Source organism: Cyrtonyx montezumae, unplaced genomic scaffold (genome assembly GCF_038088225.1).
Source record: "Cyrtonyx montezumae isolate F1298 unplaced genomic scaffold, pur_monq_1.0 scaffold_0, whole genome shotgun sequence".
Taxonomy (NCBI): Eukaryota; Metazoa; Chordata; class Aves; order Galliformes; family Odontophoridae; genus Cyrtonyx; species Cyrtonyx montezumae.
This window is the reverse complement of record NW_027071824.1, coordinates 609,862-634,665: the sequence shown is the minus strand read 5'-3', so window position 1 is coordinate 634,665 and position 24,804 is coordinate 609,862. Positions and strand designations below refer to the sequence as shown.

The 24,804-nt window shown below is 42.8% G+C and overlaps 1 protein-coding gene across 2 annotated transcripts in view; it reads left to right on the top strand.

Annotated features, from left to right (window-relative positions):
- The first annotated feature begins 3,582 nt into the window (after positions 1 to 3,582).
- Positions 3,583 to 24,804, top strand: part of SNAP25 (synaptosome associated protein 25) — a 64,484-nt gene continuing 43,262 nt past the window's right edge. The window contains exon 1 of one of the 2 annotated variants that reach the window (XM_065730309.1): positions 3,583 to 3,816. The gene's annotated coding sequence lies outside the window, so the exon portion shown is untranslated. The remainder of the gene's footprint in view (positions 3,817 to 24,804) is intronic. The other variant, XM_065729495.1, reaches the window with a different exon arrangement.

The following is a 24,804-nucleotide window of genomic DNA, read 5'->3' as shown; positions in this document are numbered from 1 at the left end:
TTTTAAGTTTCTCTTTATCTGAACATAAGCCTCAGAGGAATGCTGGCTTGGCTTGAACTGGAGTACTCTATCACCGACAGGTCCTTAGAAAAGCCCACAGATTACCTGTGCATCTAGAGAATCTGAAAATGTAGAAAAATTAAAGTAACTTGGGCCTAGCTATTCCCTCAAATGTTACCAGAAGCAGTCTGGGGCACGTACACACAACTTCCACTGATGGTCAAAATTCAGTAGTTACATAAACAGTAAATGCTACAAATTAATTAGGATCTGAGCATAAAGGGCTTGATCCTCAAATTACTCCAATTGCCTACTCCTTCAGAGACTGGGGCATGCCCTGGCACCTAAGTCTGTGAAAATGCACAAATCAGAAAGGTGTTTAGTACCAAAGCAGGTACATTTTTCTCCTCTCTTTTTTTGCTCTCTCCGTCCTAGTTCAATTAGAATTTATTTCCCATCCTCATACTAGAGGCACGGATGAGCAGCACAAGGTATTTCCCTCTCTGCCAAGAAAAAATAGAAATGCCCGGGGAAGGTGGAGGGGGCCAAGCCAATATTTGTGTTACAACTGTCTCTGGGAGAGCCCAGGGATTAACATCCAGGACTTGGTGGCACTGCTCAGCATTTTGGTGATTTGCTTGCTTTCTGCCTCACAGCACAGCTTTGCATCACACAGGCTCATCTTTAGGAGACTGAAGGTGGTTCTGTGAACAGTCAGAGCTTCCACTGCCTGCAAACAAACCTTGAATTGTGGACAAAACATGGGCTGTCGTTTCCTCCCTGCTATCATGCTGCAGGCTCTGCCTGCTCTGCATCATTCCGGCTCCTGGTCAGTAACATTGGAACCCACTTCATGCCACGTTCATGTAGCAAAGCATGTTCCCTGTCTCATTATCCACAGGCTGTGCCCACAGGTACTAGTTGTTCAGCTTACTGAATATTTGCCTGAATAATAAGGAGGGAGCTGAATCATTCTTAGAGCAAATTCTAGTTTTCTCTCTCCTCCTACTTCATTTTTAGGCTTCACTTCTCACAGCTTTCCTGCACACAGAATTACGTGTTTATATACTATTAGAGACAGTCAATAAACTCCCCCCTCCCGCTTTCCCCCCTTTTTTTTTAAGAAACAAAGCATCCCCAAATGATGCTAGAGAACAAGCTGAAATTGCTTAGTAGTGCTTATTGCAACAGAAATCCTAGTGCTGCGGTGCAAAAGGCTGCCCCCCCTCTGCATCTCCCAGGACGGAGGCACACACCTTCCTGAGCAACACAAAAGCTATCGCCTCTCTTATTCATTAAAAAAAAACAAACACAAAACAAACACAACACAACTGTAGGAGAGCTATTTGTTCCTACTGAGCTTAACGGGCAATGTTCATGGTCTATTTAGTGATTCTACCTTATGTTGTTTTATTAGAATACATGATTTCTGATGCAGCAGAGCTTGAAAGCTAATATGAAATTGAATTCAGTTTTCTCAGTAGAAATTTACCTCCTCCCTTACTTCTACCCCCTCCTGTCTTCCTTTTACCATCCCTGAGCCCTCTTTCCCTAAATTATGCTAGATTTTTTTCTTTCCATTGCTGCATTTTCCTTACAGGCTTTTGTCACAAGAAGCCAAATTCATCCCTGCTGGTATCCAATGGACTGAAATTCTCCTCAGCAGCATTATTTGGCTGAATCCAAATTCAGCCAGGATTTTGCAGTGCTGGTGGCTTAGTCAAAATAACAGTTTATAATTTCTCTCTCGCTTTCCTTATCTACCATCACTATGAATTATTAATAAGAACTAGTATTGCTCTCTTGAAAATTGTACTTCATTTCAAAACCACCTACCAGACAAGCTGTCCGAAAATTTCTTCTTAACTTTCTGTGTGTACTAGGAACTTGCAAAGCACAATGCATGCACATGGACAGCCTGGATTTCAGACCGAGACACGCTTTGGGATTCCTCTTGCCTTCTGCAATGCACACCTAACTGAAGTGCTGGCTACTGTTAACCCATGTATGAACTGAGCAGAAAAGGTTTGCTTTTCCACGCTGTCATTTATGATGCTAAACCCACATCCTGCTCAGGCTGCTGATCCAGATCCCTCACCTAGAACTGGGCTGTCTGTGCAGCATTGATCTCGCACTGCTAGTCTGTCTTTACAGCTCTCAAACTTGATGGCTTCTCTCCTTCCCTGCGGTTTTCATGCGCACAGCTCATCAGACACTCTACTGCAGCAGGGAGCCCCTCTTCCCTGAGAATTCCTTTGTTGTATATTTAGCAAACTTTTGACTGCTTCTTTTCAAACAAGACTGAAGGAGGGTGAGAATTGCAAAGCATGATCTACAGTCACGTTTTTCCGTGGGGAACTACAGAGCAGGGGAGGAGGAATCACCGCAGTTCTTTCTCTTCCCCCCCACCCCGCACCTCCCCTCCTCCCTCTCTCTCCCCCACCCCCATACAACCACAACATGAGACAAATGTGCTCCAAAATACAGCTGCAGAGCCTTCCCCCTCTTCCGGTTCTCCCTGCCACGGCAGTAAGGGAAAAAAAAAAAACCAAAAAAAAAAAAAACAGCCACCAAAACGATTAGGGTAGAATTAACACTAATATGGGACTGGTGTTTTGACTCTCTGTCATCTGCAGACCATTTAGAAAAGCCATTAGCATGGTGTCAGAGTTAAGCATAGCCAGTGCTCAGTGACTGCTCACAAGCCAGGCTCAAACGGAGGCACCTCTGCTCATGGGGAGGTCTGGATGGTTCCATACACGAACGTGCGCAGGCTTGTGGAATGAAAGGGAAGGGATAACAGGTTATGAAAGAGTGTCGCATTTCAGATGCAATCCCCATCCTTCATTAAAATCTCCATTAAGAGATACCTTTTACAGAAAGATGTTTTGTAACAAATGAGAGGATTTCCTCCCCATTAGATATCACACTACAGACAGCTCCATTTGCTCCAAATTAGGTAAGCTCTGAACAAATATTTTAATTAATCCATGATAAATAAGCCAGGATTTTTCCCAGAACAGAACCACTGCTTTCCTCCTTGTCAGCTGAGGGCTGTTCTCTCTCTGCTGCATGTATGCACGTACATGCCCGGGCTTACGGTGCTTTTTTTTTGTTTTTTGTTTTTCCCATTCACTCTCCCTTTTCTAAGCCTATCCCTCAAAAGATCGGTTACAGCACATGCCCTTATCTGTGGATTTCCTTGTGTTTCTCTGCTCTTATTTCAGGGGGAGAAGAAGGGGAATAATCAGATTAATACACTCAGACCCGTGGCAGGATGCTCTGAAACATAAAAAGAGGGAGAGAAGGAAGAATTCACACATAAAAATAGAAGCCCACGTAGATTGGCCATATATGGAGTACCGGGGACTTCAGAGGGATACCCTCTTCGGACCACCCCTTTGGCGGAGGCATGCTGCTGCAGGAGGCCCCCTTCCCCCCCTCCCCGGGCGGTTCAGCCCCCGGCCCCCAGCCTCGGCGGAGGAACGGCGGGCCGCTTGTCGGCCGGGCGAGGAGAACGAAGCGGAGCTGGGGGAGGCGGCGGCGGCAGCGGCGGTGACTCAAGCCCGCCCGCCCGGCCCGCTCTGCCCCCCGTCCGCTCCCGCCTCCCCCCGTCCCCCCCCCCCTTCCCGCTGGGGAGGGCTATTAAAAGCTGCTGACGTAGGAGCGGACGGCCATCTTTGATGAGGGCACGGCTCTCGGTCCATTGAAGAAGGAGACCCGAGGAGGTCAGCAGCGGCTGTCCTTGCCTCCCAGCTGCGGCACCGAGCCACCGACCCCGGCGAGGCGGCCCGGCGGAGCGCTGCACAAGCCGAGGTAAGGGCGGGAGACCAGCGGGCCGCCAGCTGCGCAACGGGAGGGGGCCGTATTAATGAAAACGAAGCGATAAAGGGATTTGTTTAAAAAGGGACCCGCTCGGCGTTTTGTCTCCTGTCTCCGGGTTGCTACAGGGATGGAGGAAGTCGAGGAGGGGGGTGTAATGCCGCCGCCAGCCTCAGCGCCGGCTGGAACCGCGGGAGGGAGCCGAGCTCTGTGTTTCCGCTGTATCGGGCTCGCTCGAAGGCGGCAGGAAGCCGGAGGAGAAGGGCAAGCAGCTCATTTCTAACGCGGACCGGGAGCGGGGTGCTGCGGGCTCTCCGCTCGGCTGGGTCGCGCAGGGCTGCAGCCGCCCGGGGCACTGCGGCGCCCTCCCCGCACCGCGCAGGGCTGCGGCGGCGCTTCGGCACCGCGGACGGAGGCCGCGGGGAGCTCAGCAGAGAGCATCGCGGCTCTGCGGGAAGCGCTTCAGCACCGCGGACAGCGGCCGCATTCAGCACCGCGGACAGCGCCGCGGCGCCCCGGGCGCGTAGCCCTGGTGCGGGCGGGGGCGGGAGCGCTGCAGCGCCCTGCGGCTCCGCACCTCCCCCGGGCCGCCGGCACCGGGCAGTCCCTGCCCCCACGCACGGGAAACGAACCGATAACTGCGCTGCTCGCTCCTTTCGGGACGGGGCATCAGGCTGACACAGTTGGGGATTTGCCGGGCTTCCTCGGCAGCTCGGAGCGCGAAAGGGGGAGAAATTAAAAAATAAATAAATAAAAATAATAAGCTTGGGGTCTTGAAATTAAGCGGCATTAAGCAGCCCGTCTCCCACGCGGGCATTGGTGCAAGGGAAACGGGAGTTATGTAACACCCGGTCCGCGGGGTCCCTCCGGACCAGCGGCAGCTCCAGGGCATCCCCGCACCCTGCAGAGGGTCAGCCCCGAGTGCTCTGCAGCCCTGAGACGGGGCAGCTCAGCTCCTTATGCAATGCAGGCAAACCCACCTCACACTCCCTCGCCCCGGCGATCCTCTTCCCCTGACCTTCCTGCTCCCTGGCACCCCATTTTCCTTCTCCCCTTGAGTGTACAGCTCACTGCTGGCGAAGTTGGTAACTTTGCTGTTTTCTGCAGGGTGAATAAACAAGGGGAGAAGGGGGGAGTGGGTTGGGCGTCCAGACATTGCACTGCGTAGCTGCGTCAAATGAGGGCCGCGGGATCTGCCAGATTTACGTGCTTGGCTTGAGTAATTGCTGCTGGTTTCATTCCCAGCTGAAAAGGGGGCGGGGGGGAGGGGATGGGGATGAAGAGGCCGGTCTATGGTGAAGCCTGGGGATGGCAGAGCAACCCTCCAAGCCATACTTGGCTACTGCCAGCCCCGGCTGCCGCATCCACAAGGACATGCCTGTCCCTCTCCTCCCTGCTCCATCCTAGCTCAGTGCTCCACAGACCATGACAAGATAAGGCTGGTGTGGAGGCAACCACCTCCGTGGGCTGCGGGGAAGGGAATGGGGCCATCTGTGAGATGAGAGCTCCAGGGAATACAGCTGCAGAATTGGCCCCCCGTATCCCTGCATGGCGCTGAATCGTGGCCAAAGATACCAGTCTAGGAAAAGGCAGCAGTGCTTTTCCATTGCTTCTGCATAGTGAATAAGGGGGTGGTGAGGAGGTCACTGCTGAAGAGTTTGATTCCTAGGATGTGTGCCAAAGAGACAGCAGAAGTGACCAAAGCAAAGGTACAAGCAGGCCTGATTTGCAAAAGCAAGAGCTTGAGGCTCCCACTGAAGTCAAGAGGACTTGAAATAGCTGAGCATGTTATGAAACAAAATGCAGCTGAACAGCAACCCCAAATAAATGCAGTTCAGCTATATTTCTACAGGAAATTCAAGTGAGATATCCAAGAGCACTCAGGACCAGGTTCTGCGTCCACTGAACTCATGAGGGCAGAAAAATAAAGACCCCTTAAAATACATCTAGTGAAACACATCTCCAATTTGCAGATTCACAGCATTGGAGGTGGAAGCTGCTTTTCAGGTCAACAGAAAGCTTTTCACTCATCTCCATACAGGTTAGGCATGACAACAAACAGTGAGATTAAATTGATAAGGCAAATAAAGCATAGTCTATATCTAATGCTTGCACTGCAATAACTGAGCAATGTAACTCATCAACACGCTTTCCTGTCAGTACTAACAAGTTGTGCAGTTTTTAGGCTTTTGTGTCACAAGGCTACAGCCTCTGCGTATGTTGCAACATTAGAGGTAAAATGGAAAATAAATGGCAAAATGGAGAACACTTCACAGTTCCTCCTCTCAGGAATGTAAAAAAGTGTAGGAATAAAGGAAATAGGTTTACCTTGGCTTATTACACAACTATACTTTTTTTTTCTAATATATTTTTTTTCCTGAATTTCTCATAACTACAATATAATTACAGCACTTTCATTTAAATATATTAAAATACATACACATTTATTTCAGATTTCTAGGGTTTGAGCCACTTAAAACCACAACAAATGTAAACTCACTTTATGGCCTTCTTTGGAATGAGTACATTTGTCTGTATCTGAAGTTTCCTCCACTGCTAGAAATGCAGTCACCTCTGTGCTGGGTGAGTGCCAAGTAATCTGTAACAATATAATTGTTGAAGCTTTTTAGAGCATCTAACAGAGAGAAGAATAATGCGTTTGAGAACTGCAGAAGTATGCAGGTCTCGGCAGATCACAGTTACCTCTAGGAGGCTGGGCTTTGGAGCAGGCACCAGGTCTCATGTATCTACTCCTGGGAGAGCTGGATATAGCTTGTCAGGAACATCAGCTGTCAAAGAACAGCTTATTTCTTTTAGCTCATCATTTTTGAGCCTTCACTGATATCTCTGCCCTTAGGTTAGATAAACTCTGGCTTCTTTACTTACTGACCTTGCAGATTCAGCTGCTGCATCATATTACAACAAGCACTTCTCCAAAACATACAAGTTATATTCCTAGTTCTTGTCTATCACCCCTTTGTTACTTCCGCCACAAATACTATCTTAGATACACACTCCCACCAGCAAAATCTGCCTCTCATCAAACAATAATTTTTAATAAGCTGTCCTGCATCTCACAGGATTTCCTAGGACTTTTCTTAACACCAAGCAGAAGCATATATCAGCTTGATATTTGTTCCTTCCTGCTTTATGATGACCCTATGGCCGATGTTTCAATACTCATAAATGTTTTGAATGCTAGTGGGTTTGAATGGCCTAGAGGAAACGTTTGGCTCATTTGCCCCGTTGCTTGAGAATGAAATTCATCTTTGCCTTCGCATCCTTCGTTGTTTGTGCTTCTATTTCCACATCTTTTGTCTCATTGTCATGCCCACCTACAGTCCCCTTCTACTTAAGAACCATGTTGAAAGAAACCAGTTAAGAACCATGACGAAAGAAACGCGGACTTGGACAAAGCATTAAGATGCTGTCAGGATGGGAGATGAGCAAGGACTTTTAATTTTGATGATTTTAAGGCATCTAATCCAGAGCCAGTTGAAATCAAGGAAAATATTTCCAGAGGTGGGTTAGACTTTGGATGACGCTCTGAGTAAGCTCACAAGTCAGGCTGTGTGCCCTAGAGATGCGTACAGGGTATGGCAGGCATTCCACTCCCAACAATGGGCATATACTTGTTAGACCTGCAGTCCAAGAAGAAAGTCTGCACATCATACTGTGGGACTTATAAACAAAAGACAACATTTAGCAGCATGTTTTTTCAAAGGGAAGCAAGATATATCCCCTCTGCTGACATGGTCCCTCTGAAATATACTGTATTATACTGCAAAGAGAATTCAGTCATTGCATTACACCCTTTTATTTTGTGTGCATGTGTTGTTTTTGTAGTAGTTGCTTTTTTTAAAGGTAAGGTTTGTCATCTTATTCACTGGAGAAAGCTGAATTCCAATAAAAGTATAGGGAGGAGAAGAAATATTATGTAATTCATCATGGTTGTTCCTGGTCTTTGAAAGCTGAAAGCTAGTGCTGGCTAATTCAGCTATTTTAAAGGATTTTTTTAATCTTTTTATTTCCTTCTTTCTTTTTTTTTTCTTTTTCTTTTTTTGAAGAACTAACAATGCTCCATTTCTGTTTTTAAATGAGAGATAACATTATCAGGCCACGCCATCACTTTGTGTGCATTAGCATAACTGAGTGCTGCATTACACTATAGGCTGATGATGCTAAGCTGGGGCTCACCATTCATGTTTTATAACAGGAATTGGTATACTTGCTGAAAGAGCAGCCTTTTCATGAGACAGATGTAACTCAAAATGTCTTTTCTCCAAACCCTGTTTGTACCAGTCTGACTTATTGTTGCAGACTCCCACAGCTTCAAGTTCAAGTATTTTCTGCCTCACAAATGGTGATGGTACGTAATGATGAAACAGCAGTGCAGGCATACTGCATGTTCTGGTTGTATTTCAGGCTGGGTTCTACTGCACTCTGCTGGTATATAACTTCAGCAGAACTTCGTGATGTCGTAAAACTCAAACACAGCCCGGTTTTCCCCAGGTGCACATCTGTGTGCTGCAAAAGTCAGAATTGTGGAAAAGAATGTGTTGCGAAATGAAACCTGCACTTTCAGTTGAATTAATGCAGTTTGATCTCACAGGCTGCATTTCCTAGCAGAAGTAATTCTTTTTTTTTTTTCCCAAGCAGGAAGTAGTGGGAAGTTGTCTTGCATTCCAATAAATACACAAGAAAATCAGACATCTTCCCCCAAACCTTTTAAGGCAATATTTTTAGTTGTTTGACTACTCAGCTCTATTACTGATAGAAGCATAAAAGAGCAAAGGCATAGCAGTCTTACTGTACATGTTTCTATGACAGAAAGAGAAGAACCGCTTTTATACATTTTTATACATAATAATTTTTCTTGTGCTTTTAACACAACAGAGTTATTGTATCAGAGTTTAGTGGGAGAGTTCACAAGGAAAATGATATTTATCACAGCCTGTGTCAGCACTAATAACTAAAATGTATATGCCAGGCCATGATTAGAGAAGGATGCTTCATGTATGTGATTTTTTATATTATTGCCAGAAATGCTATTTCTTACTGGAAAACTACCAATTAACAGGAGGTGCACATACAAAGGCACTTCAGAATGACTGTTAGGGCACACCTGTAATTCTACATTGCTCACGTCCATCTCCTACATTTTCTCAGCTGTGTATTCTCACTAAAATATCCCAGGCTGAAAATCTCCAAACATTTTCACAGTCACTTGCCTGTCTTTTTAGACTAGAAGACTCGCATGAAGTGGGTTGAAAACTAGAGGCTCTGATCACAGAACAGCTATGGCGTTTGTCATGAGTTATTTATGTTATAATTACTCTTCTCCCCAAGGAGACAAACTCTGTTTCTGGGTCGCAATACAGTTTTACCAGAAGAAGTAATTTTGTTTTTCATACAAACCAGCTACTTGGAAGATGTACCAACTGCTCATTTTGTTCCTTCCCCTCTCCTAGAAATGACAGCACATAGTGGAACTGCATACATGCCAGTTTACTGATCTGCCCCACAGAGGTAAACCCACCTTCTTCAGCTGCTCTAAAAATGTCGTGAAACAAAAGTACAATTCTTTAGAAGAGCACATCTGTCAAAATAGTGTTACCATTCACTGATTATCTTTTTAAACAGAAGCCTTCCATGCATATTTAAGTATCTTTTAAAAGAAAAGGTACAAAAATTAGCTTTGCCATACTTAGATGCAAATTAAAGTTTCCTTTTTCCCCCTTCATGTTAGTATTTTGGGTTCAGTCTGGTTCTCATTCACATTCTTAGACAGCTCATCATTTACCTTAAAGGGATTCAGACAAGCTGTCATTTCTGTAGGCATGAGGGACTTGCTATTTAATTCAGCCCAGTGCTCTTCCTGCTTGGCATGCTTACGTTCTCCTGACATACACACAGGCAAAGCTCAGGTCTGCCTCTGCTCAACAGTGCTCACCCATAGGTAACCGACATAAGGAAAGAAATTTCTGTTCTCTATTTATTAGGCACTGCCAACTCTTAGGAACAATTTGTTCTTCCAGAAAGCAGTAAGAAAGCTATCGCAATTTATGTGGCTTAGAGATGTTTAGTAACGGTCATTTTTGCATCAGATATTATTGTTTAGTTATTAAAGCAGAGGGTCTGCACCCAGAATATCTGAATTCAGGTGCAAGTATCACACACTAAATATAATCTTTGTCAAGTGCCTCAGTTACCTTCATCTACTGAATGAAAAACTGAGATTAAAGCAACTTCTTGTTTGCATTCCACAGCTGCAGGTGCAAGAAAGGTATCCCCTATCTATGGAAGGATATTCTTATCTATGTTAGGGCACAGCAGTCTCCAGCACCTGAGATTGGTGACCTAAAAGTTGATACAAGCAACATTCCCCCAATATAGGTGAATACTGTTTGCTTAGCCTTCAAGGGAGTGTTACACAGATCTCTGGGAAGCTTGTCAGGAAGGTGTCATATAGACTGAGAGTATCCAATTTACATTCATGTCAGCAAGAAGAGAAAGCAATCTCAGACCAGAATGTAAATGTAACGTTCACACATTTGGCTGCACTCTCATGGCCAGCCACAGCACAGTGCCATGGGTTTGCCAGAGCTGTGTTAAGCTGCAGAGAGGAGAGCAGTTCTACAGCACCAGTGCCAAACTGACAGTGTGACAAGTGAATATACAACCCAGAGATGTTCTGTGAATATTTGATTGTTTCAGCCAAACATTTGCTTTTCCAGAGAGTATTCACCTAAGTGACACTCAAATATATGAAAAGCCCTCAAGAAACTAACTAAGGTATGCGAACCCAATTAAATCAGAATTCACCACTGACTTCTAACAGCCTCTCTTCTCAGAGAAGCATTTGTTTTATTTGCTCAGTTGTATGGAAATGTCAGTTGGTTGCCTAATCTTTTCAAGGACTGCCTACAGGTTTTAGCCATTAAAAACATATTTTTGAGAAAGGGCACCCATTTTTGCAATTCTTGATAAAAGACATCTTTAACAATACCAACAAGGCTAGTAGAGACAGAAAGGCCAATCCATGGCAGCAAATGGTTTAAGATGTCTCTTGATGAATTCATGAAGAGGATTATATGATCTACTTGTTGGTGGTCACAAGACACTAGACCAGATAAGGCAGCAAGTCCCTTCAAGTCTAATTTTCATAAGAGGTTTTCCTAGTTTAAAAAAAAAAAGAGAGAGAGAGAAAGGAAGAAAAGCTTGGATGACTCTCTGCTGTGGTGTAGGCTTGTCAGTTTAGTTCATTTTATTGTTGAACACACCAAGAAAGAGACAGTGGAAAAAACCCTCAAGGTGCCAGGAATGCACCGAGTATAATTCTAAATGCTCTGGACCACTTCTTTAACATAACAAACAGTAGGGCCATCTGCATACCCCCAGTTTTCAATATTAGCAAGGTATTTTTAAATCATTTCATTGTCTAGTTCTTTTTTCTTAATTAACTGTTCTAAATCATACAAAATGCTCTTGGAGCAACCCGTAGACTCTGAAGATTATTTTCTAAGCCTGTTAAACAATAACTGATATGCATTTCCAAGAGGCTGACAAATAAGAATGCAAGGGAGCTGCAGGCATCATAAGACCATGGTTAGCTACGGTAGTACCCCAATTCCCAGATTAGCACCCAGGGTGCTTAATGTCACAGTGCTAAGTAAGCTGATAGATGCTAGCATGTGACAGAAGAGCCTAGCAGCACCTTTTGTCCTCTGGAGGCCACAGTAACTGCTATCTTTTTGTTTCTTGTGAGTCTGGAGGCCTCTTCCCCAACCTACCTCAGCTGTTCCTTAGCTTTCTGCTCTCTTCATCTTTCCTGAATGCCGTGGGGAAAACCACTCATCCAGGAGAGGGAGACGCAAGGAAAGAATTTACAACCTGGATATGGCTTACATGTTCAAAGCATAGCAGAGACTTGAATAAAAACCTAGTTTCCTTGAGACACAGTCATTTGCACACAGCCTGCCTTGGTTTTATACTTCATCATAAGAACAGAGTCAGGGAAGCCAGAGGGAGTCAGTGACGGAAACAGATTTTCATCACTCAACCCTATCTTCATTTCTGTGACAACTGAACAGCAATATCAGCAAGTAGTGGGGCACCTAACAGCCCCATTCTGGACAGACGTCTCAGTGGTGCTATGAAGGGGGCATTGTTCACTCCAGACCACTCATAACACAAAGGGGCAAGCAGGGAAAGAGTGCCGGTTGGAGATGAAGAGCTGACTGGCTCCTGCCAATAGTCAGCAATATCAGTCATTCTCCTTTGCCAGATTCCTTGACTAGGAGGTCAGAAGAGGCTATCTATCAGTTAGCTGAACCCCCTATAAAAAAGAACATCCTTCAGGATAAAGGGCGTTCCCAGATTAACCACTTCTCCAGTAACACAAAATCATCCAGTCCTGATTTCAAAAATTGCCAGTCGTAAAGTCACCATATACGGTTCTTAACTGAACAGTGAAATCCAGTAAGTTTTTCATTGTGGATGCAAATATTGCTTGAAAATTAAATTGCTATTAAATTGCTATTTAGATTGATAAGAAGCTCTGCTGCTGTCCTACTTTGATTTTCCCATGGTTACTCCTGTTTCTTTATGGAATAATACTTGCTTTCCTCTGTATCACTCATATTCTTGAGAGCTTCATTCTTTCTGAGCCAGGATCTCATTATAATTCTGTTTCTTCCTTGCACCCAGAAAGCCTTTTCTTGCACTTAAGAGATTATAAGCAAAGCTTTTAAAAGGTTCCCCAGCCTGGCAGGTGAAGAGATAAAACACTGAGCCAATGGCCAGGACAAATTCTTTGATGCTGGGAGATTAAACCTTCATTCTACTGAATGTGGAACTCCAGAGCTGTTTACAGACTTCAGTTTCTTTAGCTTCTTTCTGTTGTCTATCCTGTTTTTGTGGTGGCACCTCCAAAAGGTGTGTTGTGCATACTGCTGATCTCCAGACATTTCATGCCTGCAACCAGAATCTATTTCTCACAACTATCTGCTTTCCGTAAGTCAGAAAACCTTCAAAATTTAATCAAGTTTTCCACTATTATCAACTTTGTGTTTCAGAACAAAAGCTGAGCAAAACATTAGTGGCTGCTACCTACTCACTGCAGTTTTTGAGAAAAGCACTTGTTGTGCAGCACTTGCATCCTTCCTCCAAAAAAGAAAACTACTGCAGGGAATATCACAAAGCATAGACAAGACTTTTGTTTTTATTAGAAAGCCTAAAAAAGACACTTTTCAACTGTGTTAGAAATAGAAGCCTATTTTAGAAGAGTCATGAAGTTATCAGTACAAATTAATAGCGCCAGACGGGGGAGGGGGGGTTAAATTACTGCCTCACAGCTGAAGTCATGAGACAGAACGAAAGTGGTAGACTATAAAAAGGGCATCATCAGAAGTGATGAGATCCCAGTGTGAGGTGGGATTTGTGAATGCCACATTCGTGGTTGTAAGCTGTTGCTCAGATGAATGGGTTTATGAGACAGATAGAAAGGAAAATAAGTCCCAGTCATTCTGAAGATCACGTCTCGTGGTTTACTGCTTTGCTCAAGACAAGCTGCCGAGTAGCAGAAGCTACAATTAAATGTTATGGAGCATTGTCTCCTGGGCTGGCTCACAGACACCAGGGCAGAGGAACTGAATAAATGTGCAGCATGGCTGGTACCTACTGAGGCTGCTATGTCAACACAGATCTTAATCAGAAAAATTCCTTTGAAAATTAATCAGAAAAATACCAGCTTTAAGGAGTTTGTTACAGAAAAATGACAGTTGTTACGTTAATAAAAGAACTCTTTAATAGTAGCATTTCTCATAACATTTCAGTTTCATTTAATTTGGGCAGGAAGATTCTTACTTCATATTGCATCCAGCAGGTGAAGTCAAAGAATGAGGAGTGAAAGAATGCTTTCACTATGAACAGCACAAGATAACAATGAAGAAGGGTTACAGGGAAGTGTTCCAGTACAGAGTCCTCAACACAAAAAGGACATTCCAAAAAACAAGCAAGAGCATTTTTGCAGTCTTTTAGATGAGTGCTTGGAATTAGAGTGTCCTAATGCATAAAGACCTACAGGAATGTGCCAGAAACACCAGTGCAGAATGTTAGCAACTGGATGGCTGAGAATCTGCCATGGGCAGGTCCCATCAGCCAGAAATAGTCCTTTGCTGACAGACTCTGTCTGTAACAAGACATCCTGCTCAGCTGAAAGAACCAGAACAATAGGTACAAGAAAAGAAATTGTTTCAGAGGCAGGACACTTCCCATTTCAACTGAGCATTTATTCCCAGTGGCTTAGCTAGGGTAAATCAGTACAGCAAGACTGAACCACATGGAAATCCTGATAACAACTGACTTAAAAACACACTTCAAGTGAAAAAGGAAGGTCTTTATGGCAGTAATTAAGCAATTTTTAAATCTCTGGACACAGTAACAAAGGGGCCTACTCAAAAAGCTAGCGTCTTAAGTGCAAATGTATTAATAATGCATAGCTGCATCATGCAGAAGACATTCTGCAGAGCTGCTCCTCCTTTCCAAGGCAAGAGTAGCGTAAACTGAAGCACACAGTGAAGAGCAGAGGTTCAGGAAGCATTGAACACTGTGTGCCCTATGGACATAGGGGCTGTGTTTGTTGCCTTCAGCATGCCACTATATACAACCCCTGCCTAAATCTCTGAGTTCCTCTTAATTGAATTCATTGACTGAGAAGCCAGGCAGAAACGTAGCATACACACAAGCATATGCGGTGAATTATACAAGGCAGGAAAGAAGCCTATTCTCATCTAGTCGAGCTCACTAGGAATTTCGCTATGAATCACTGTGTGTCTAAAGGAGAACTTGGCCAGGTCCTCTCTCCAAAATGGCAGAGGAGAAGTGACTCACCTCTACCAAGCTAGATTTCAGTCCAAAGCAGGAGCAAAGCTGAGAAAAATATCCCTTCAGCACCTCAGTAGTCACACAGTTCAGATTCTCTTAAGGCACAACTCAGTTAAGAAGCAAGAAAACAATTTGCAGCAAATCAATTATACAGGGAAATCTTTCTGACTTCTGGGATTTTTCACCACAAATTGTGATTTTTCTTGACTTTCTCCTCAATTGATTTGCTGAATTATTTCCAAGCAAATCTTTTCTAGTTCTTCAGACCTCTCACTGCACGCACATGAAGCCCCCCTTGGGCTGCATTTCTTCAATTTCATGCACAGAGTACAGAGGGTTTTCTGCTCCCATACTGAGTGCACAGTGGCTACAGACGTGGCTAGAATGAAAACTCACCTTTAGATCCAGAATTTGCTCTCTATGAATATTCTTAAACTTTTTTTTTTAATTATTATTATTTTTAATGGAACTTTGGCAAGCATTACTTCTGGTAATTTCATCCACAGGATTTTTGATAGGAATCCTAAAAGCAGTATGTGAAACAATGTTATTTTGAGATATCAGGAGGAGGCTATTAAAAATGCAGGACTGCAGTTGTAGGTATGTTGGTCACATTTTCTCAGTTGGGCTGTGACATTCATCTATGCAGAAATAGCAACCATCACTAGAAGCAGTCATGAGAGATGCAACCCCCAGAGATTCACATTGAGCAAATTATATCCAGGACGATGATTTACCTTGTCTGGAGATTAACTTCCCTCACAGAATCTTTAATGTTGCTAAAAGACCTCCCAAAGAAAGATGATAGGCAGTTCAGGTCTGCCATGAGTAAAAAGACAACAAATAGCAATTGGGGGAAGGCTAACACAGTATAATACAGTTACATGAGAAATGGGAAGTCTCCGGCAATGCTGATACAAGACCATTCAATCTGAATTGTAGAAAATCTCTTCCTCTGCTATTATATGTCATAATATGGGGAAGAACTGTGAAACTGGCTTTGAACCAGTGAAATTTAAGAAGTTTTTGTTGCCTGGTTGACAATCTCATTTTCACAAACTCCTGCCCCATAGTGCAGATGGGACACAGCACACAGAAGCATGAGATTAAAGTCTATCTCTCAAGCCAGAGACAAACTGCACTGACATAAGATAGAGATTTGGGAACCACCATTTAAATTTTCTTCAAAGAATTGCCAGGACCTATCTCCCTTCACAGGTAGAGAAGATGTATGCATGTGGGATTGTGATGGTCAGTAGCAATTTGGCATTCCTTGAGCAAACAAAACATACTACAGGACTGTCAAATTTAGATGGACCGAAGGGAAATGTCCAGATGTAACTGCAGATGTCATAGGAAATTAAGCCATTCACTTGTGTTTGTGATTCAAGAAGTTCTATTTCTAGGTCAGACGACAGTTTAGTTGGCCATTACTGCAAACATCTCTGACTGTTCTTGAAGCTTTCTGCCTAGAACTCACAAAAAAGCAAAAGACAAGCACCATTTTTCTGGAAAGCACACTGTAAAACTGTGTGAAGCATTAACTTTATAAAGGTTAAAAATGAGCTAAGAGAGTATGTAAGCTGTTAAAGGATAACAATAAAAAGAAGAATTGAAGAAAAGAGTTGCAACCATGTCTTGTCCCTGTAAAAAGTGATATTGGAAGTTTTGCGTATGTAAAAAAAAAGCAAACATTTGTTCTTGTAGATAAAATTATCATTGTTTGTGATTAATTAGATTTTTGAGTAAATTAGCAGTCCAATTTACTCATCTGTACTGCTGCTGTCCTGTTGCATTATATCTTGGTATAGGTGCTGTATGTAAGTTACTGACAGAGGAGCAAATGCAATGTAGGAAAATCATTTGCTTAATAAATCAGACCAGGAAACATTCTTTAATCAGTGCTATTGAAATTAATTTGTTACAAAATTCATTTACCTCACTTCATATATGTCTCCATTACTGCTTAAACTAGCTGATATTTCTGAAATGGGAACATACCAATTATATATTAAAATCTGAACCCCCAGAATGTGAAATACTGGGGAAAAGGTTCAGGATTTTTAATCATTTTCTACCTATTCCAATGCCAAAGAGATCAATACTTCACTTCAGAGGTTATATTACCTTCCTCATTTCTTAAAATAGCTAGTTAGCAACAGTTAACAACCAACCATGGCTGCAGAAAGTCTTATGAAGTACTGAGATCCTGGGGCACTGAAAATGCACATTTGCTTTGCCAGTGGATGAAAAGGGAATCACTTCTGTTAATGTTTCAAAACGGGCAAGAATAATTTTTTTAGAAATAAATACTTATGCTTTATTTCCTTTTCTGCAAAAATACGTAATAAACTAAAAATATGGTCATGTAAGAAATTAAGTAGGAAATTTAGTTTATGTGAGAAAATAAGAATTTTAATCTTCTTGGTAAGCTTTCTGATCATTATTTGATGAATTCATAAAATTACTATACTGTGTTTCTAAAGAAATTGATGTTTTTTTCCATTTCTTTCCTTATTTGTGTCTATCTATGTGCCTGGCATGAATCTAGTTTAACTCCTGCCAAAAAGTCTATACTGATGAATGACATTGCACTGTTTAGTCCAAACCCCCTGAAGTATTTAGACTGATTATAGACTGCAAAGCCAAGTAATACTGATGAACAATTAGATCTAGATAGAGAAAATGACGAAGTTTTGTTGCTTGCACACTGAAGATGTTTAAAAAAGTTTTTCTGGTCTCATAATTCTGGTGATGGAAATGTAGTCAAAGTAGGAAAGCTTTACATCTCATTTTTGGGTGATATCAAGCAGATGAAAACTGACTGGACTTCCCATGGATAAGCCATTTCTGGAGACAATGTATTACGAGTTTGGGATAAGACAGAAGCTGTGCTTGGTAGTCTCTAATACAGTCTCTTGCCTCTTCTAGAAGTAGAATTAAGCATAAAGGTGTATGGCCTTGGACATTTTATAGGCTGAAATAGTGAATGCTGTGCAACATTTCAAAAGAGAATACATTTTCCTAAAAAGCAACAATAAAAAACAGCTGGAGAAATTTTACTTTAACGCTGATGGTCCTACTGAATTCTTTGCTTTATTTGTATTATCACACGCATTTGTAACTGATCCATCATAGTGCCTTCTGGGAACCTGTTCGGATCATAGGCTCACAGAGGAGAGGAGCACTCACTGCAGAGGCTGTGAAAGGATCTGCTAAGGGTCTGAGTCAATGTGTTACTCATGGAATATGGCCAAGGTGTTTTCAGAGAGGTGATTTTGGGAATGTCTGAAAGGCATTTTGAATAGAGCGTGGTTAGAGATTCCTCTCTTATTTCAGGAGTGGACTACTGACGGTCAGAGGGCAGGTTTCTTTTTTTCTTTCTTGAGTCTCTGCAAGAAATTGTTTATGCCATGAATTTCCACAGATCTGTTCTTGGACCTTTAGCAGGTGGCTGACACTGCTCCTCAGTGGTTATGGTCTTTATGTCTGGAAGAGCTATTTTAGTGGTCACACCTATACTCCAAGGTAGCAGGAAGAGGAGAGAGCATACTTAATAACTCTTTGCTTTTCTTTAAAGTGGATATAAGTGACACAATGCTGCTTTGGGATTTGGTTCTGGTTTGATAAGTTCTTGAGCAGGGACCCCTGAAGGTCGACTAATAATTCCCTGTGCTGGCTCAGGGAGCAGACTGTCTTGACAGGTCATCTTCACATCTTACCATTAATACAGTTTCTAACCAAGGTCAACTGCTAATCAGCAGTGGAATGAAGGAGCCTTCTCAACAGTTCAAATGCAGCACACACATTACCAAGTCAAGTTTCACTGGCTCAGTGACATTAATTTGCTCCTGACCTAATGCTCCCAGCTCCGTAGTTCCACATGTTTATGAATTCTAGAAATAAGCCTTCATGTGAATTTTGTTCTTATACCGTACTACAGTAAGGTATACATCGCTTCTACTTAGTTTTCCATATCTGGGCAGTAAAACACAGTGTTTGCTATGCCTGTGCTACTTGTGAGATTGTATTAGTGCTTAAGGCCTAGTAAAATGTCCTGGAAATATGATAGCCTTTTAAGCTTTAGGGATTATTTTTAATTCTTGTTCCTGCCTCAAGTCAGAAGAGGTTTGAAACAGGAAAGCTTTCTGCCAAAGACTAGGATTCCTAAGTGTGCTTATGATGCAATCTTAGTATATCATGAGAAATTTCCCTAACCTACCTAAAATAGCCAGGAGAAATTCCCTAGTGGATGATCTTACTACTGGCAATAACCAACATCTAAACAAGGACTGATGTGTTGGTCTACTGTTTTCCATCTCAGATGATTTTATGCATTCCTCAGAAGAAGGGTTAGGATGGAGACAGGTGATTGGACTGGGAAGATTCATACTGTGATGCAGCACAGAAAGTGCTCGTTTCAGTAGCAGTGAGTCTTCTTTTACCAAAGGGAGAAACTACTTGATATTGTTAAACAAGGAAATCTCTGCTCTCAAAGAATGTTTATTAAATATGAATAAATATTGTTTTCATTGTGAATATATATCTGTAGTTAGACAAAGTAGTCAATATGAGCTCTGAAGATACTACAGCAAAAATATGCTACCACTGCATTTTTAAGAAATACTTTGCTGCTTCAGCAGAAGTGAGATTACCTCCTCTGAGGAAAGGTCTGCAGGAGTTTCTTTTTCACCTCAGTTTGACAGGGAAGGATCTTCATACATAGGTCACTCTTAAGAGAAAAGCCATCTATTTAATTTCTATGTAAACCATAACAAAGATCACAATAATGCTATTTGATAGAACAAATTCTCAGATGCAAAGCATGATTTTTCAACACAGACACCACCATTAGCTATGTATTTTCACAAGCAATGAGCAAGAGCCTGCATGCTGTGCTCATAAAAATGTGTACCAGCAGAGTTGATTCCCTATCACTGTCACCACTGCTGAAACACTCCACACACCACCTCACTGTGCTCACATTCACTATGTGGTCTCCATAAACTTTCAACATGCGTAGAAGAACGTCAGTGGGTGCCCTTTTTTTTTCTGCATGGAGGAATTCAGTTCCACACCTTTGCTTCATACACACTTCCTTGTCAGATGCCATTGTGTCAGATTGCCCCTCTGCTGCCATCTGTCACATTGCAACAAAATGGAATGGAATAATGTTGGGAAGGTTCAACTCTACTGCTATACCACCATCTGCCTCTGATACCACGAACCTACAGAATAAAATAGAAAGTGTTACTTTTGGAGCAGTTCCTGTAGTTTTTCATTAAAATGGCTGCATCCTGCTCCAGCCTCTTAAGCCAAGTTCTCAGAAGATTTGTGCTGATGTCCTGCTTTAAAAGCTTCCCTCAATGAGCCCAGAGATGGTTCAGTTCACTCAGCCTGAGGCACTTCCCTGCTTTCCAGTTGAGAAGAAAAAGAGGACTACAGAGTGCTTCCTCACAAGCTGTCTTTGCTTTCTTAAATACAGAACTCATCTAAAATTAATTATCCACATTTGTCAATGTCAGCCATAGCTATGGCTATTTCCATATGCCAAGACAAAGTTCTAGTCAGGGCCTCTATCTTGGGGGTGCCCAAAACTCAGAGAATGAAGCTAAGTCTGCTTCACAGACTGCTGCCACATGCCTATGGGGCATCAATGATTGCTTGTGTTCAGCCTTTCTGAAGTTTCTAACAGTGATTACCCTCGATGTCTAGTGAAACCTAAGAATCTAATTCGTCTTTTTTGTGACTCTGCTCTCCTACGTTATTTAACCTGGTTTTTGGGCAGCTTCATGACATGGAATGGAAGATGTAGGGAAAAGAGAATATCAAAAATCCATCAGTCTGTCCTTGTGCCTCTCTGCATCTGGGGTTTGAACAGAGGCGGGGCAGAGCACTAACTATATGGCTCTGTTGCTCAAGTGGATGGATGCTGCCAAACCTGGATCTTTCCTGTGCTTGAGGGCCCAGATCTGGATGCAGTACTCCAGCTGGGGCCTCACAAGGGCAGAGTAGGGGGAGACAATAACCTTCCTGTTGCTGTTGGCCACTCTTCTGATGGAACCCAGGATACCATTGGCCCTCCAGGCTGCAAGCACACACTGCTGGCTCATGTTAAGTTTTTCATCAACCAGGAACCCTAAGTCCTTCTCATCACGGCCACTCTCAAGGAATTATTCTTCCAGTTTGTATGTATATCTGTGATTACCTGAAACTGAGTGCAAAACCTTGCACTTTATTTTGTTTAACCTCATTAGGTTCACAGGGGCCCATCTTTTAAGTTTATCAAGGTCCCTCAGGTTGGCAACCCTTCCTTCTGTTGTATCAACGATACCACTCAGCTTGGTATCATCAGCAAATTTGTTGAGGGTACGCTCATTGATAAAGATGATGTTGATAAGGATGTTGAAGAGTACTGCTCCCAAGATGGACTGCTGGTGGACAGTTACCAGCCTCCACCTGTCCATACAGCCATTGACCACAATCTTCTAGTAGTGACCTTTCAACCAATTCCTTACCCACCAAACAATCCACCATTCAAATACATATATCTCCAATTTAGAGATAAGGATGTAGTGGGGGACCATGTCAAGGGCCTTGCATAAGTCCAGATAGATGACATCAGCTGCCAGTCTTGACAACAGCATTCATAGTGAGGGTTTGTGAGTCTGGAGGCAGGCAGTAGGAGGGGGAATGGCATTCAGCTGCTGGTGGGACTGTCTGGGAGCAGAAAAGCCCAGCAGGCAGCTTGGAAACTGGCTGTGATTACAAGTTTAGTGAAGCCAGACTGCAGAGAGCCTCCAGCAGAGCTCCTGTGGTCCTATTACCTTTGAGGGTGAACCTTTGCATGGTCTGTGTTCATCTCACAGCCTGGTACAGAAGCTCCCAGCAAAGAAGGGTCAAGAAATCCAGCAAATACACCATGATTAATCAATACCTGAGCCTGAACGACTAGGTTGGTGCTGCAGAGAATGTGAAGGTTGAGGGTGGGTTTGCAGTATGTCCCTCTGAGGAGGAGGGTGCTCCTTGTTCTCAGGCAGCCATCCAGCTCCAAGAGTGTAATAAACTCCCCAAATAGATTACTTTTCTTTAAAAATAGAGCATACCCCTCCCACAAGCTCCTTAAATAAATCTCTTGCCCCTGCTCCCTTGTGCTCAAGGTCACCTGGAGGTCCAGCTCCTTCACTAGCTGTAGGCAGTTCATCTCAAGAGGAGGAGGGCAGAAAGCTGGAGGGCCGTGACTGCAGCCATGCTGGCTGTCCTTGCCAATTGCACAGCTTATCTGGGCTAAGCCTGGGGCATGACAGACACAGCTTGGCCATCAGACAGTGGGTTCCGTGCTTACAGAGGCTGAAACACAAAATTGTCTTAAGGCATTAATTGTTTTAAGTGATATAAATAGTCTTTTTTTTCTCCTCAACAACGTGTTTTGTTTTGTTTTTTAAATTTTCATTTGCTTGAACAAAGGACTTTCAGTTTACCAGATGGGTCCAAGCTAAATGTCCTCAAGATGTGTATGATAGATGTATTTTCAAAGCTTAAGAGCTGTGGTCTTCAGTTTACCCGTGGGTAAGTGTGCAGGCAGCAGCTGCACTACACCACCTCTTATACTATGTAGATTTTCTGCTGTATGTGTCATTGGGGTTTCATAAAGGGAGGAATCATCTCCCTCTCTTTATTCACTTACTAAGAAACGTCTGCCTGATGAAAGAACTGAGCAAAATTGCTTACAAAAAGCTGAGTTCTGTATCTAACATGAAATTATTCGCATATTGTTATTAGGTCCAGGAAGATCTTCATCCAGAAACTCACATTAAATAAAACACATGAGAAAACAATGATTGCTTTAGATTTAAATTGGATTGAGTTCAAGTGAAGTTCATGCCCCATCCTGCTGTCTTTACTCACAAGAGTGGTATCTATAAATACACAGTTATGAGGTCAATATTCCTGATTGGAACTTATTTTAGCAGAGAATGATTTCATTAGCAAGCATTGTTCTTGTCTTCAAAATATTTTTTTTTGTCTCAAAATCTTCACACATGTACTTGCAGAAGGATTTCTGACCAGAACATTTCTATCAAAATAAAAAAACAGTTCTCTTTGAGTAGGTCCCAAGTGAGTTCACACACTGTATCCTCACCAGCTCCATCAAAACACAAGCACACCATCTGCTTGTGATGCCTTGCTTTGAACAATGGCTAATTAAAAATGCAAATGCACCTTGTGGGGTAGAGTTTCCTTGTTCTACATCATCTGATCTCATAGACTTCGCAGAGTACCAGTTCCTAACTCCTCACTTGTAAATGTAGACAGAAGTCACCTACTGCTGCTGTCTGTGCCTTTTGGGAGGATGCCTGCTGCCATCCCTCTTGTTTAAGACATTTCCTCTGCATCACTGACTGTGCTGGGCCAGATGTGCCCAGTGTTAGGAATTGTACACCCACAGCTCAGTCTTATCTTAGTCTTTGCCCTGTGGTCCTTGTCATGCTGCAGCTTTGTAAGCAATGGTGCCTCTTGCTTCCAGTCTGCTAGGGACTGAGTCTGGGTGAGTCATCTCTGCAATGCTTGGGAGGAAGCACTGCTGACAGTGTCTGTCCTTGGGAAATGCTCTGTTCTCATTTAGAGAGCTGGAAAAGCAGGATGTCTCAATCCAAAATTTCTCTGGATTTCTTCTCAGGTGAATGAGTTCAGGTGAGCTTAAATAAATCTTATGAAGGTAAGGTCTGGAAGGCAAATCCCGTGTTTCTGATGTAAAACAAGTTGCATTCTCATGTTTAGATCAGATCAGCTGTTACCATTCATTTGTTGCAAGGAGTATTTTATTTCTTCATTTCGGTATGGCTATTTAAAAGCCTCTGGAAAAAATCCACCTCACGTAGTTCCCAGTGGTAACAGAAGAAGGTTTGGGGATTTAAATGGAAAAGAACTGAAGTTTTCATTGACAGGCTGTGAAGCAAAATCCCTCTGCCCTCAGCTGTGAAATACACACCCTACTCCCCAGCTTGAAATCTAGAGCTGTAGGATACTCTGACACTGAGACTGTGGGAATATCCATGTGTAATGCAAGGGGAATCCTCTATTTGCTGAATTCTTTGACTCGCACATGACTAGACTGTGATTGCTTTCAAAGGCCAACTTCTATTTTTCTGCTGAGTTTACTCTTGCTTATTGCAATTGCTGTTGCTACACTGGGACAGGCTGCACAGTGAGATTATGGATGCCCACTCCCTAGAGATATTCAAGACCAGTCTGGATGGGGCTGTGAGCAACCTGGCCTAGAGGGAGGTGTTCCTCCCTATAGCAGGGGAGGTGGAACTAGATGATCTTAAAGGTCCCTTCCAACCCAAACCATTCTGTGATTCTACAATTGTCTTGGTTTTATGTGAACTGTTCTCCTCAGAGCTCACTGCTGTGGTTCATCGTCTGTCAGCTGAGTGAGTGGGTTAGTTTTGTTTCAGCAAATGCCACAGCCAAAGAAGCCACTTGGCTATGCTGTGTGTGTACACCATCCCATGGGATCCTCACCCTATGTAGCTCCAGGTGTCCTTTTATGCCTTAAATGAATGTAAGGCAGTCTGTTGTGTTTCTTTCTTTCTCCTTTCTTTCTTTCTTTCTTTCCTCCTTTCTTTCTTTCTTTCTTTCCTCCTTTCTTTCCTTTCTTTCTTTCTCTTTCTTTCTTTCTTCTTTCTTCTTTCTTTCTTCTTTCTTCTTTCTTTCTTTCTTTCTTTCTTTCTTTCTTCTTTCTTTCTTTCTTTCTTTTCTTTCTTTCTTTCTTTCTTTCTTTCTTTCTTTCCTCTTTCTTTCTTTCCTCCTTTCTTTCTTTCCTCCTTTCTTTCTTTCCTCCTTTCTTTCTTTCCTCCTTTCTTTCTTTCCTCCTTTCTTTCTTTCCTCCTTTCTTTCTTTCCTCCTTTCTTTCTTTCCTCCTTTCTTTCTTTCCTCCTTTCTTTCTTTCCTTCTTTCTTTCTCTTCTTTCTTTCTTTCTTTCTTTCTTTCTTTCTTTCTTTCTTTCTTTCTTTCTTTCTTTCTCTTTCTTCTTTCTTTCTTTCTTTCTTTCTTTCTTTCTTCTTTCTTTCTTTCTTTCTTTCTTTCTTT